The 15,295-nt window shown below is 40.7% G+C and overlaps 1 long non-coding RNA gene across 1 annotated transcript; it reads right to left on the bottom strand.

Moving 5' to 3' along the window:
* Nucleotides 1–12,490: 12,490 nt before the first annotated feature.
* LOC118762916 lies at nucleotides 12,491–13,475 on the bottom strand. Its single transcript, XR_004998667.1, has 2 exons — nucleotides 13,283–13,475; nucleotides 12,491–12,937 (listed from the first exon to the last, which is right to left on the bottom strand). It is a non-coding gene; the product is annotated as an uncharacterized LOC118762916 (long non-coding RNA).
* Nucleotides 13,476–15,295: the final 1,820 nt, after the last annotated feature.

Below are 15,295 nucleotides of genomic sequence, written 5' to 3'. Positions count from 1 at the left end.
CAGTTGAGGGAACCCGTGGAAGAGGTAGACCCAGGAAAACCTGGGACGAGGTGGTGAAGCACGACCTTCGAACTTTAGGCCTCACTGAGGAAATGACCAGCGACCGAGACCTTTGGAAATATTCTGTACGTGAGAAGACCAGGCAGGACAAGTGAGCCCAGCCCACTTATGAATGCCTTTCCTCCCTTGGACACAAAGACCTGTTGAGGCAAGCGAAGTCGATATAGAACCTCATCCGACGACAGGCACCCATGCCAACCCCCTCTACTTGCGAAGACATGTTGGGGCAAGCGAAATCGAAATCGAAACCGAATTGAACCAGCCAGGATCCCTGGTCTGGTGGTACGTAAAAAGCACTATCCGACTCGTGGCCGATGCCAGCACCGCCTCGACTGGCTTCCGTGCCGATGGCACATAAAATACACCAATCCGACCGTGGCCGTTGCCAGCCTCGCCTGGCACCTGTGCAGGTGGCACGTAAAAAGCACCCACTACACTCACGGAGTGGTTGGCGTTAGGAAGGGCATCCAGCTGTAGAAACATTGCCAGATTAGACTGGAGCCTGGTGCAGCCTTCTGGCTTCCCAGATCCCCGGTCGAACCGTCCAACCCATGCTAGCATGGAGAACGGACGTTAAACGATGATGATGATGATGATTAAAGGAAAAGGAAAAAAACAAAGCCAAGGCAGGATGAGCATCTCAGGGCACTTAGAATACTTAATTAGAGTAAGGTGCATCAAAAAAGGAGAAGTAGAAGTAATTAATGTCTTACAGTTGCTTCTGGGATATCCCAGGTGAGGGGTCACTATCCCCATACACTGGGTATTCCATCATCAGAGGCAAGGTGTTTATGCAGGAAAGTTCCAGACAGAGAATTCATGGTACATAGAAGAATAAAAGAATAGATAGAAGAATAAAGACTGCAGAATAAAGTTCACAGATCATCTTGTTCCAGAGGGTATGGAGGTTAGTCTGTATTTCCATGAAAGTATATCCCCTTAAATATAATCCCAGGTAAATATTTAAGAAGCTATACCTTGATGATTTATTCAAGAACCGAATCAATGAGTTCTAACTTCATTCCAAATTGCTGAAAATTTTCTTATGGGGATGTAATTTCACATGCTTTTACTCATAACCTACAACTGTATTGGCATCTAGTAATGATGTGCGTATGCACGTGTGTGTGAAGATGCGTTTGTGTGTGTAATACCAGTTAAGACTGGTTAATAAGAATGCATATTGCATGTTTTCTTTCCTCAAAGTTGATTTACTCTCTCTCTCTCTCTCTCTCTCTCTCTCACACACACACACACACACGGATCTGAAAGTAGGACAACAAACTAGAAAATTTATGTTTTTGTTATGTCTCCCGGCAGTCTATTATATTTATGCCAATCAACCTGCTCTAATGACAGCTGGCTGTTTAAACAGACCTCAGTGGATTTATGATGGAATCTTTTGTCTTAAGTATTCGTGATAACTGACAAGATGGAATAATAATAATAATGATAGTAATAATAATAATAATAATAATAATAATAATAATAATGCCCTGATGCAGTACCAGGCAGTGGCTCTCAGGGCTTCTGATCTTAACTGACTGGAAGTGTTATCATGTACATTGTTTTGTTTTGGTATAAAAGATGGGCTACAGCAAATATTCTGCTCAATATCACAGATTTGCTTGTCAGTTGTTTGACCTTAACCAGTTGAGCATGTCCCTTAGTGGCTGACGATATGTGCATCTCTGATCACGAGCAGAAGTAGTGGGGGAGCATCATAGCCATGTGTTGAGAGGGATTCTTTGGGGTTTGAATAATTCACCTCTGGAAACATGGGTGGTTCTTTCAACATCCTTAAACATCCCTTATTCAGGGACCTTTTGAGCGGGATGGGCTACTCAACCTGAAGAAAATTCTAACTGGGCCCCCTCCTGCAAGGTCATGTGCTGTTTATCTTGATATGAGATCACCATGTCGTGCACATATGGTTGTGATGCATGTGCCTGGTGTACCCTTATCAGACGGGTAGTCATGATGGGTATATTGGGCTTCGTATATTTTATCCCAGTGTCACTTTGATGGCATGAACTGCTCTCTCACTCAATGATAATAATAATAATAATAATAATAGTTTTTAGTTTAAGCCAAAGGCCAGCAGTTTTGTGGTGAGTCAGGGGTTATTTTATCAACTTTGAAAAGATGAAAGGCAGGGACATAAAATGAGAAGTGTCCTCAAGAATAATGAGTATAAGATCTTGTGATACTCAGTGCTTGATGCTCAGAGACCAGACATTGTTGTATTGGATAAAATGATGAACGAAGCCAAATCATAGATATTGGCATACATAGGGATGCAAGAGTAGGTGACGAAGAGTTCAAAAATATTGGAAAGTAGAATCTACGAAAAGATGAAGTTACACGAATATGAGCAATGAAGAGGGTAACTGTGAATGCCAGTCATTGTAGGAACACTGAGAACATTAACAACCAGGTTTGAGAAAATTGTGGGTGACAATTGGGATTGAAAAAAAAAACTGCTTAATTGGGTTCAGAAAGGATTTTGAGATTGCTACTTGGGTGTTAAGTACCGTGGGAAGAGACCCTGTGAGATCTTTGACAAAAAGTTGATGTCTGCTTTGATAGAATTAACCAGAGCAATTAAAATCAAGAGCTCTGAGTAGTGAAATGGAAATAATGATAATAATAATAATAATAATAATGATAATAATAATAATAATAATAATAAATGCCCTGACGCAGTACCAGGTAGTGGCTCCATTGGTTTCTGACCGTAACTGATTGAAAGTGATATTGTACATTGTTTTGTCTTGGCATAAAAAATGGGCTACAGCAAATATTCTGCTCAATACTGCAGATTTGCTTGTCAGTTGTTTGGCCTTAACCAGTTGAACATGTCCCTTAGCGGCTGATTATATGTGCATCTCTGATCATGAGCAGAATAGTCGGGGAGCATCATAGCCATGTGTTCAGAAGAATTCTTTGAGGTTTAAATAATTGACACCTGGAAACATCAGTGTTTCGTTCACCATCCTTAAGCAAACCTTATTCAGGGACCTTTTGAGCAGAATGGGCTACTCAAACTGAAGAAAATTCTAACACGGTCCCACCTGCAAGGTCATGCACTGTCTATCTTGATATGAGATCACCATGTTATGCACATATGATTGTGATTCATGTGCTTGGACCTCATCTCAACCACTTACTCTTCATGGGTGATTTAAAACTGTTCACAAAAGCAGAGACTGTGCAGATGTGCAGCAAGGATATAGGGATGGAATTCGGTATCTCGAAGTGTGCAGTACTCACTTTGAAGCGGGAGAAAAGAGCAGATTGTAGGGGCATAGAACTACCAAATGGAGAGTGAACGGAAGACTATGGATGATGGTGAGTACAACAACCTTGAGATCCTGAGAAAGGAAAGACAGTGTCACCACTGCATATTTGAAGTGCCTCAATTTTCTCTCAAAGTCAAAACTCAACTCCAGGAACCTTGTAACTGCCATCAACATATGGGTTGTTGCTGTTGTCTGCTGTGGTGCACCCATTGAAATGAACACGAGTGGAGATTAACCTTGATTGTACTACTTGAAAGACAATGACAAGCCATGGTGCCTTCTGCCATAAGGCAAACATACACAGGCTCTACATGAAGAGGTGTAAAGGTGGATATGGGCTGATTAGGGTACAGCAAAACATAAACAGTGAAAGAAGAAACATGGCAGAATATTTGGTAAACAGCAAACAAGACCTGCTAGAGTATGCTAAATTTACCAACGAGGTCATTGCCAGTACCACCTGACTGGCCCCCGTGCCGGTGGCATGTAAAAAGCACCCACTACATTCTCGGAGTGGTTGGCTTTAGGAAGGGCATCCAGCTGTAGAAACTCTGCCAAATCAAGATTGGAGCCTGGTGCAGCCATCTGGTTCGCTAGCCCTCAGTCAAACCATCCAACCCATGCTAGCATGGAAAGTGGACGTTAAACGATGAATGAACGAAAGTTGAGAGTCTCATGAATTCTGATCACAAACAGCCAATGAAAGAGAAGAAACCCTGCTCCACATGGAATTACATGGTCAGTTCCACCATGAAACTAACAACTTAAAAGATCAGGAAGCATCATGGAGGTGGGTCAGCATGGGTGACCTAAAAAAGAATACTGAAAGCGTAGTCATCACTGCCCAGGATCAGGTATTGAATATCAACTCAGTGAAAACTCTGCAGAATATGTTGGAAGAGGGCTGAAAGCATGACTCCCATTGTTAGTGCTTGTGAATGTCTTGCACAGAAAGAGTACAAGCACAAACACAACAAGGTAGCACAGAACCTTCACTGGCTGCAATGCCAGAAGTATGGATACGAGGTAATGGGTGCTTGGCAATGAGCTGGCAGAAACATTAGCACACCAGGTGAAATGCGTAGCTGTATTTCATCTGCCGTTACGTTCTGAGTTCAAATTCCACCGAGGTTGACTTTGCCTTTCATCCTTTCGGGGGCGATAAATTAAGTACCAGTTACACACTGGGGGCGATATAATCGACTTAATCCGTTTGTCTGTCCTTGTTTGTCCTCTCTCTGTTTAGCCCCTTGTGGGTAGTAAAGAAATAGGTAATGGGTGCTTGGTACCAACATACACTGGAAAAGGTAATGGACGAAAAGGGGAAGGCAAAAATCTTCTGGGGCTTTGACTTTCAGAGAGACAAAGTGTTAGAGCACTGAAGACTGGATGTAGTAACCTTTAGACGGTGCAAACAAGAGTGCCTAATAATTGATGTGGCAGTGCCAGGAGATTAACACATCATCATAAAAGAAAGAAGAAAAGTTGATAAATATGGAGATCACCATGATGTGGCAGCCACAAGAGTCAAATATAAGACTTGTTGTTGTCATTGAAGCATTGGGTTCAATACCACCCAACCTGAAGAAACATCTGAACTCTTTAGAAATACTCAGCAATCTTGGTGCATTGCTAAAGTTGGCTTTGCTTGGAACTGCATGCATATTGTGTAAAGTAGTGTCTGTCTGAGGCCCTTGTTGTGACTTGACAGACAGCAGAAACCCCCGGCAGACACAATATCTTCAAGCTACATTGCAATATTGGACAATGTGGGGTGTCTTACATAATAATAATTTGTTTGTTTATTGGCCACAAGGGCTAACAAAAATCAATTATAACATAAAGGGACAAAACACAGGACGAAAGTTACAAAGTGTTTTGTCCGTTTGAAAAAGTCCAAGTACAAAATAGTTCTCCGCAGGGTTTTTGGAGCATGGTCAGTAAACAAGTGTCACCTTAGTCTGCTGGCCTTGGACAGTTGACACTTCCCATCATACCCAGCAAAATAAGCTGAGAGTTTTCATCAAATAATAATAATAATGATGATAATAATAATAATAATAATAATAATAATAATATAATGATTTGTGTATTAATCACAAAGGCTTCGCTTAAGAAAAACATTAAGGATAGCACAGGACAAAAGATTGTGTGTGTGTGTGTGTGTGTGTGTGAGTGTTATATGTGTAAATAGGTTTATCTAAAAACAATAATTTTTTAACTAATATAGTTCATCATCATCATCATTATCATCATTGTTTACTGTCTGTTTTCCATGCTGGTATGGGTTGGATGATTGGACAGAAGTTGGTCAGCCAGGGAGATGTTCAGACTCCACTTGTTTGTTGCGGCATGGTTTCTACAGCTGGATGCCCTTCCTAACACCAACCACTTAACAGAGTGTGCTGGGTGCTTCTTATGTGCCACTGGCACTGGGGCATTTATGCTGCACCAGCATGAGTGCATGTCATGTGACACTGGCATGGGTGCTTTTCATGGGGCACTGGCACCTGAAAGGCCCAGCCTGTATGTGCGGAAGACAGGGATTTTATTTAGCCTGACACATCCTATCAAGTACAGCAAATCACCACATCTCCTGGCCCCTTGTCAGTGAGGCCCAGCATATGAAGATCCTTTTCACCACTCTGTCCCATCCCTTCCTGGGTATACCCCTTCCACAATTAGAGCTCAGCACTTCTTTATGCAGCTATCCTCATCCATACGCATCACATGACCAAACCATTGCAATCTTCTCTCTTGCACACAACATCTGATACCTCTTACACCCAGTTTTCCTCTGAAAATCATTCACACTCTGTCATGCACACACACACTGACATTACCCATCCCAGCAGAGCATGCTACTTTCATTTCTTTCAAGCCTTCCCATGTCCTCCTGTAGTCAAAGCCCATGTTTCACTGCCATGTAACATAGCTGTACATACACACAGACATCTTACAGTCTGCCTTTCACTCTGAGGGAGAGGCCCTTAGTCACCAACAAAGGTAGAAGCTCTCTGAACTTTGCCCAGCCCATTCTTATTCTAGCAACCATTCTTTCAGAACATTTTCTCCTCTCCTCCACTGCTAACTTGGTTGCCTGGATAAAACTGTTATGTCTTAACTCTATGAACACAAAGCATTTCCATGGCAACAATGTATTCACATACACCAACTTACTCTGTAACAAACAAACTTTCAAATTTTCCTGTGGCTGTGTGGTAAGTAGCTTGCTTACCAACCACATGGTTCTGGGTTCAGTCCCACTGCGTGGCACCTTGGACAAGTGTCTTCTACTATAGCTTCGGGCCGACCGAAGCCTTGTGAGTGGATTTGGTAGATGGAAACTGAAAGAAGCCCGTCGTATATATGTATATATAAACCGGAATCGAAATCGAAATCGCTCAAAAATCAATGGAAATTGTAGTTGTGATACCAGTGCCAGTGGCACGTAAAAGAACCATCCGAACATGGCCGTTACCAGCGCCGCCCCGACTGGCCTCCGTGCCGGTAACATGTAAAAAGCACTAACCGATCGTGGCTGTTGCCAGCCTCACCTGGCACCGTACTGGTGGCACGTAAAATGCACCCACTACACTCTTGAGTGGTTGGTGTTAGGAAGGGCATCCAGCTGTAGAAACAATGCCAGATCAGACTGTGCCTGGTGCAGCCTCCAGGCTTCCCAGACCCCAGTCAAACCGTCCAACCTATGCCAGCATGGAAAGCGGACGTTAAATGATGATGATGATGATGTGTATGTGTGTGTATATGTTTGTGTGTCTGTGTTTGTCCCCTCAACATCGCTTGACAACCGATGCTGGTTTGTTTACGTCCTGTAACTTAGCGGTTCGGCGAAAGGGACCAAAAGAATAAGTACTAGGCTTACAAAGAATAAGTCCTGGGGTCGATTTGCTTGACTAAAAGGCGGTGCTCTAGCATGGCCGCAGTGAAATGGTTGAAACAAGTAAAAGAGTAAAATCTAAAAATAAAAGCAACACTATGTCAGAAGATGTACGTCTGCAATATAACCATTGTGTCATCACTATCCTATCCTCTTCTTCTCAAACAACTTTCATCATCATCATCATCACCACCACCACCACCAACACCACCATCATCATCATCATTCAGCAGTTTCCGTGCTGCTATGTCCTCCAGCATTGGAGGACCACATCTTGCTCTGTTGTTTCAGTTTTAGCTTGGGTTCTATTGTTGGATGCCCTTCCTAATAGCGAGTCCTTTACAGAGTGTACTGGGTGCCTCTTCTGTGGTACCAGCACTGGTGAGGTTACCCTGTAACTTGCAAAGATAAGAAACCCTTTTGCCTGGGGTGGGGGAGACTATGAGATAGAGGGAACACTTTATGATGGGAGGAGTGGGGACAGGTTTGTTGTGGAGGAGGTTCATGACTTCCTTGTGTTGGACATTGTTGGCAGGGTTTGACTGAAGTGGCACAATAATGAAGTGCCACAGCATACCCCTCAGGACAAGGTGAAAGGAACAAAGTATGGAAACATTAGAATCAGAAGGAATGGGTAAGGCTGCAAAAGTATGGAAGGAGAATGAGAGAAGGGTATGTGAAGTGGAGGTGGTGAAATGTGAACGGGGTGGGGGTGAATTTAGTGAATGGTTAATGAGGAGAAGGGTGATCAATGATAAGTAAGGATGGAGGTTACAGTAAGAATGCTGAACAGATATCAGTTGGGAGTAACTGAGGGGAGAGTGAGTGGTGACTGGCAGTACACAAATGGTGATATGAAATGGTTTGTAGAAACAGGTTATAACTTCATTATCTACAGCAGCAGAGTAATAAAATAGGTGAGAAAATGATGGGGCAATTGAGTGATAGAGAGAGGAATAGATGTGTGTGTGGGGGGTGACAGTTGTGAGAATATTGGGGAAGATTGAAAGATGAATAGAAAAGGGTGGGAGTGGATGAATAGTAAAAATGAGGGTAAATATGGGTGGGGAATGATGATGTTAAAAATGCAGAATAGATGTCAATGGAGGTTTCAGGGAGAGATCCAGTTGTGTGGATGGAAAGGGAGAAGAGGAACATGAAAGGAGTGCAGTGTGTAGGACTGAGTTGTGCACACTGGGTCCATACATGTTTCCACAACCTCACTTGTGTACAAAAACATTATAATTCCAGAATTCCAGTCATGCTGTTCTAGCATCACAGATGAGCAGCTCATGAAGATCTGCTCATCTGTGATGCTAGAGCGGCAAACCAACACAACCTTCACTCTGGCACCCTACTGATTCCTATTTTGCTTAGTTTGTCCCTCAACATATTCATACTTTGTTATTTATGCACACTCTTAGAGTGGTTGGCATTAGGAAGGGCATCCAGCTGTAGAAACTCTGCCAGATCAGATTGGAGTCTGGTTCGCCAGACCTCAGTCAAATCATCCAACCCATGCTAGCATGGAAAGCGGACGTTAAATGATGATGATGATGATGGTTGCCCATCCAGTGAAGCATGCTTGCTTCGTTCCTTTCTATCTTAGCAGTTCCTCTCTATTCAGCAACCACATCTCACTACCATGTAGCAGAGCACTTCATACACTGGCGTTGTACAATCTGCCTTTTGCTCTGAGAGAAAAACCTTTTGTTATCAATGGAGGAAGAAGCATCCTGAACTTTCTCCAGCCTGTTCTTATTGTCTGTTATACTTTTGAGAACTTCCTGCACCACAGCTAATTTGGTCCCCTAAGAAATAGAAAGTGTTTACTACCTCTAAGCTTCCTTCTGGTTAATTGGAGGCATCTACTTCACATCAACTCTGAATATTTATTACTTCTGACACATACAAAGTCTACTTTCTCTTTTCACCTGCCTTTCATTTCACTACCACTCTTTTGTGTCCATAGTTTGCACTAAGTACACCATATGGGACTCCTACCTGCACCTTTTCTACGTATTAAGCAAGGTTGTTTCTCTGATGGTAGGGTTAGGGCCCCTGACTGTTTTCTTATTGACTTAAGTTAAAACTCTATGATTTTCAATTTTCCTTCATCTGGAATTTCTTTTCCAGTCTTACTACACATCCAGCTGTAAGGATGAGATCATCAACATAAATTAGTTGTCATAGACAACTAATTTATGGTTTGAAAGATTATAATAAATAGAAGGAAACTGAGCCCTGAGATCTGGGGGATCCCTAACTGCTCGCTAAATTCATCAATGTACTCATTACTAACTCTCACCCTATTGACAGCAACCCACTGCACTGTACATGGCTTGTATGGCTCTCACAAACCACTTGTCTACTCCTAGTTTCCCCAGAGGCAACCAGATCATAGAGGGTGATGGGGTCTCTGTCAAAGTTTTCTCCAGGTTGATCACTGCTAAGTACAATGATTTACTCTTAGCTAAATACTTTTCCAGCAGCTGACCAACAGCATCAGTGCTACTTCTATCCGTACAGACCCAAACTGCATCTGATTTTGGCCAGCTCTTTCCTTCATCAATCAAACCTTAACTATTTCTATAAGTTTCATGATCTGACCCTACAATTTGATGCCTGTGTCATTACTTCTCTGAGGCATCTCCTTTACTCTTTGTAACTGTTGACAATAATGCTGCCATGCCAATCTCTGTGCAACCTGATTAACTATGAGTAACTAGACCATGTCCTACTCCGCCAGATATTTTAAGCATTTCAATGGTGATTCTTTTGGGTCCATATTGGAAACACTCTCCTTCTCCTTACACATTCTCCATGTTTAATAGCCTCCCATAAATCTTTCTTTTCAGACTCATTCGGTGCAAATCTCCCATTATCCATCTGCACACATTTTTCACTCACAATATTTTGATTTTCTCTGATGAAGCCTTGCAGACTGGAACCACACCATTGGTTCTCATACAGCAGGTCAATGACAACTCTTGCTTTCTTTCTTTTTCCCCTCTGCCAAGTAAACCTGTCACCCAACTTCTATTGTTGTTTCCTAGTAGTATTCTCTATAGACCCACATTCTTGCAGTCTTTGTAAGCTTATCTCTTTGCTTTTATGGTTCTCTCCACCTAATTGTTCCACCACCATGTTGTCTTCAATCTATCTGGAAGCTTGCACCAACCACAGATTTGGTCTCTAATCCACAGCAGGTTGTCCTATTGCAACTTCCAACTGTCCTCTACGCTGTAAGTTTCTACCTCATCTTTCTCTTTCTTTTTGTTAAATACTTCTCTAAATTTCCAACTGCTTGCCAGATCTTTAAGCTTCCATATCCTCCTTTTCCAAAATGATTTCTACTTTTGAGTCCACCTAGCTTCAAATCTGAATTCATTAGTAACTGACGTTGGCTTGGACATTCTCTACCAACCAAGAACAGCTGTTTGTTCATCCCATTTCCTACAGAGAATGAAGTCTGGCTTGTGTGTTCCCCAGGCTGATAAGTGATCAGGTGGCTGGCTGCTTTTCTAAAGTTTGTGTTGCAGAATATCAAGTCATTATCCTCACAGAACTCCTGCAGCCTTGTCTCTTTTTATCTTGAGCCCAAGCCGCCATACGTGCTATGGACTCTGTGAGAGTGTTGTCCAGCTATGATGATAAGGCCATTGCCATTTGTGATCAAGATAATAGTCAGTCTTTTGTTCATTTGTCATTCCAGATTGTGGAACATATGCAGAGATGTCACAGTTACATTAACTAAGATTAGTCTAAGCTTTATTATTCCATTACATTGACTACCTCAATTGCTTTATCTACCTATTTCCCAAGTGATATTTTTACCCCACCTACAACTTCACTACTGCCTACCCAGAACAAATTATACCTTTGTTTCTTGTCTGTGCAACATCAGGAAGAGGCTCTCTTCCATCTTACCTCTTGTACACATCATACATAGCCACTCTAGCATTTCAACAGTCTCTCCAGACATATTTTTCATTGTGGCTGCTGTAAGGATGTGGACTCAATAAGACTGAGTGAAGAGCAGGGGAATATTGTTCACTTGAAATAGTTTGTGGCAACATTTGACAACTGGCAGCAGGCTCTTGCACACATGTTCAAATATTTTTACTCACTGGTTTACTATTATCGATAACTAGACCACTGGAGTCAAGTATTCGTGAGAAGAGAAAAAGGGATCCTCCATCTAGACACCAAGAGTTGACATCCTCATCTCATTACACTAACCACAAACATAAATAATGGATTGCACAAGGTGAGCTTGTATTTGATACTTTCTACCATCACTCTCTCTCTCTCAAAATATTCTTGCTCCCTTCTGGGTACATCTTTGGCATTGCCCTCACTCTCATCACATTATCTTGAGTGGAATGAACATCATAAATTCATGGAAATTCTGTAATTTTATAGGCTAGAAAGCCAATCCACAAAAGTGCAGGTGCCACAATAACATGCACCCAACCCACTTTGTAAAGATGTTGATGATAAGAAGGGCTAACAGCAGGATAAAGCAAGCAAAATGGCTTTGTGATTTATCTAGGTCAGTTTCTCGTATGAAGAGTGTGTCAATCTGTCCAATCCAAGTGAGCATAGAAGCAGACATAAAGTGATGATGATGATGAGGAGGAAGAGGCTGTTGGTTTCAGAAATAAAAGAATGCAAGGAAGCTGGTAAGAATAAAAGAGAGCGAGTGTAGTGTGGAACAGTCCTTTTGCCAGGCTGTTCTGCTTCAATGGAGAAAAGAATGACACAAGTATGAAGAGGAACAACAAAATACTTTTACTTATCAGAGTATGCTTGTTCAGTTTTGCTTTATGTTCATTTTACCAGGATAACATGGGTAAGATGAATATATTTTTGCAGCAATGTTTTAAAGTTGGATGCTCTTCCAGTCACTAACCTTTATCTGTTTATCAAATTAGGAATCTCTTACTTCAGAATCATTGAAGGCAAGAAACAAACCAATAATTTATTAACAAGAGAAATAACAATATCACTTTCATAGGACACACACGAGACTTCTTTCAGTTTCTCAACCAATTTCACTGACAAGATTAGTCACAGCTGTAGGACTGAACCTGGAACCATGAGTGAGAAGCAAGGTTCTTAAGCACACAGCTATGCCTGCATCAAAAGTGTACATTTGCAGAGAGAGAGGAGGGGGGATGAGAGTTAAAAGCATTACTGAATCATTGAATAACAAACAGAAGAATATATTTTAAGAACAAATCTTCACAGCCAATTTATTGTTACACAGAATCATTTTACAGAATGGTTTTCTCACAACCAATAACTGCAAGGAAAAAAAGGTTTTAAAAAGAAATGCAGAATCAACTGAAAACAAAGCTTTCAATTAGACAGAATCGTTTAGGTTTTCATTCTTAATGTTTTGTTTCATTGAAATATTTATAAAAATTGATGAGAGGTTTTCCTTGTCACTGAAGAAACCTCTCTCCTCCTCCCAGGAGATACTCTATATTTTGTACCAATAAATATATTACAGGACCAACATGCACAAAGAATAATTAATTGGGTTTAATTAAAATTTCATTTTTTAACTGAAAAATAAAGAAAAGGGAATGTAAAAGAGAATTGAAGGTTATTGGAGAAATATTTCAAAACTATTTTGTTTTTATTATTCAATGAACTTAACTGTTTGCTGTTGAGTGAACGGTCTTCGTCCCAGAGCTCACAAGATGGGAGAAGTCCGAAACGTGGTCCTTTGCTATTCGTAAGACCCACAGAAGAGAAAACAGGTCAACCCCCGAGAGCTTCGACGGATGGATGAGTGCGCATCCAGGCTCAGTGGTTGCGTAGGAAGTTGGGGACAAGAAACAGGAAGAAAGAGTGAGAGAAAGTTGGGGCAAAAGAGTACAACAGGGGTCGCCACCACTCCCTGCTGGAGCCTCGTGGAGCTTTAGGTGTTTTCGCTCTATAAACACACACAACGCCTGGTCTGGGAATCGAAACTGATCCTCCAACCGCAAGTCCGCTGCGCCTCCACTTGCTGTTGCTGCTTAGCCCTTGGTCATTCCTGATTAAAACAGGAGTTTCCACCCATAACCATCCAGTCTTTTTGTATATCTATGACTACATTGTCCAATGTCTGTTTTGAGTGGATTTGGTAACTATTACTAGCAGGGTGTGCAACAACATACAGGTGGCAGAAGTTAAAAAAAAAAAAGATAGTTTTCTTAATACTGAAATAGTTTTATTCTAATGAATGTAACATCCTTTAAAGACTAGATTCACCATGTGATGGAAAAGTCCAAAATGTTAATCTATGGTAACAGGTGTATGTGAATTACTGGATCTATACAGCTCAGATATGTAACATGAAGGAACAATCGTGTGTGTGTGTGTAGCTGTACTTGTAATAATAATTATATCACTTAATCTCACTACACATTATTTTCCCCAAGTTAAGATTTAAGATCAGATAATTTTTTTTTTTTAAATTAATAAAAATAGATTTTAAATTTAATTCATCAAAATCAAGGGAACTGAAGCTCCAATTTTTTGTTGGCAACCTTTAGCTCTTTTGTTAGAATAATTCTGTTGAAGTACACCGTCTTTGTTTCAATTCAATTTGCAAATAATGAGTAATTTAGTGGAATAATTTTGCCATTATTAAGCTGGTGTGTGAAACAGAAATTAAAACGAAGTTTTGATAGGAGAAGGTTAAGATTTTGATCCATTTTAAAACAGGAAGTTTGTATTGTAGAAGAACAGGAACAGTGACAGGCTGGAACTGAAAGGATTTTATAGAGTTGCAATGATAAAAGTCAAAGAAACAACTGAACCATTTTGTTGTTATGAAGAAAAGAAAACAAATTCAGGTAAGTTGTTGGTCACAATAATGGATAAGTTTGAAAGGAATATCATTGTTGGAGATTTGAAGAGAACAAACCAACCGAGAGTGAGGATGAGGTGTCGCATTTCAGAAGCAGAGGCTGAAAACTGAGTCTGCAGCAGATGTCTATGATTGGACAGCGGAATGAATAACAGGCACCCAACCTTCTAATATTAGACAAGTCCCTACTGTAAAACCTAGCAGCAGTTGGTAGGTTTTGTCTAGTTTTACAGACAGGGTCCATAATAGATTTAAAATCTGGAGGGTGTGAGGTGGGGCAGTTATGAATAATTAAAATGATTTCAAATGTTGGCACAAGGCCAGCAAATTCAGGAAGAGGGGTGAAATCGATTTCAGTGATCAACTGGTCCTTATTTTATCGATTCCGAAAGGATGAACGGTAAAGTCAAGTTTGGCAGAGTCTGAATTCAGAATGTAAAGTTGGAAGAAAAGTTGCAAAACATTTGGCCAAAAGAGCTGATGGTTCTGCCAGCTTGCAACCTTAATATTAAAACAATACAGTTGAAGTCTAAGTAGCTCTTTAAGGATGTTTACATCATAGTATTTAAGTAATTACTAATTACACAGCCCAATTATTTACACACACACAGGCTTGTACTCCATACAAATGTCAAATATGCAAAAGAGAAACATCGTATTCAACGACACGGGGATAACTAAACGCCAACGTTGGAAACACAATTAGAACTGTCAACACACACATCAACGATTCCGAACTGAAATCCCAGAGTTTCACAAGGATTCCGTATTTGGCTTTACATATTCTTTTGTGTTCGTTAACAGCTCAAATAAATATAGTTTTCCCTCCAGACCAAAGAAAATAACAAACAGTGGCATAGCAAAGAGACCAAAAAGCCTGAAAAGGAAAAAAAAAAAAAAAACCTAATTTAACAACAATAATGTCATACAAAAGAGACAACGAAGGTTGTTTAGGAACATGAACCTGAAACCATTCCAATGGAACAAAAAAAAAAAAAAAAGATTATTTTAGTTTCCACTCTGGCAATTCTTAATGAAGGAAGATTATTAAAGGATAATAGAGTGATGATGATGATGATGATATACCAAACTGGACTTTAGTTGAGAAATTTCTGAAATTTATTTCTTTTTATTAAAACAGAAAATGCATAGAATTTAAGTCAT

Source organism: Octopus sinensis, linkage group LG4 (assembly GCF_006345805.1).
Source record: "Octopus sinensis linkage group LG4, ASM634580v1, whole genome shotgun sequence".
In the NCBI taxonomy this organism is placed as follows: Eukaryota; Metazoa; Mollusca; class Cephalopoda; order Octopoda; family Octopodidae; genus Octopus; species Octopus sinensis.
This window is presented reverse-complemented; position numbering and strand designations above follow the sequence as displayed.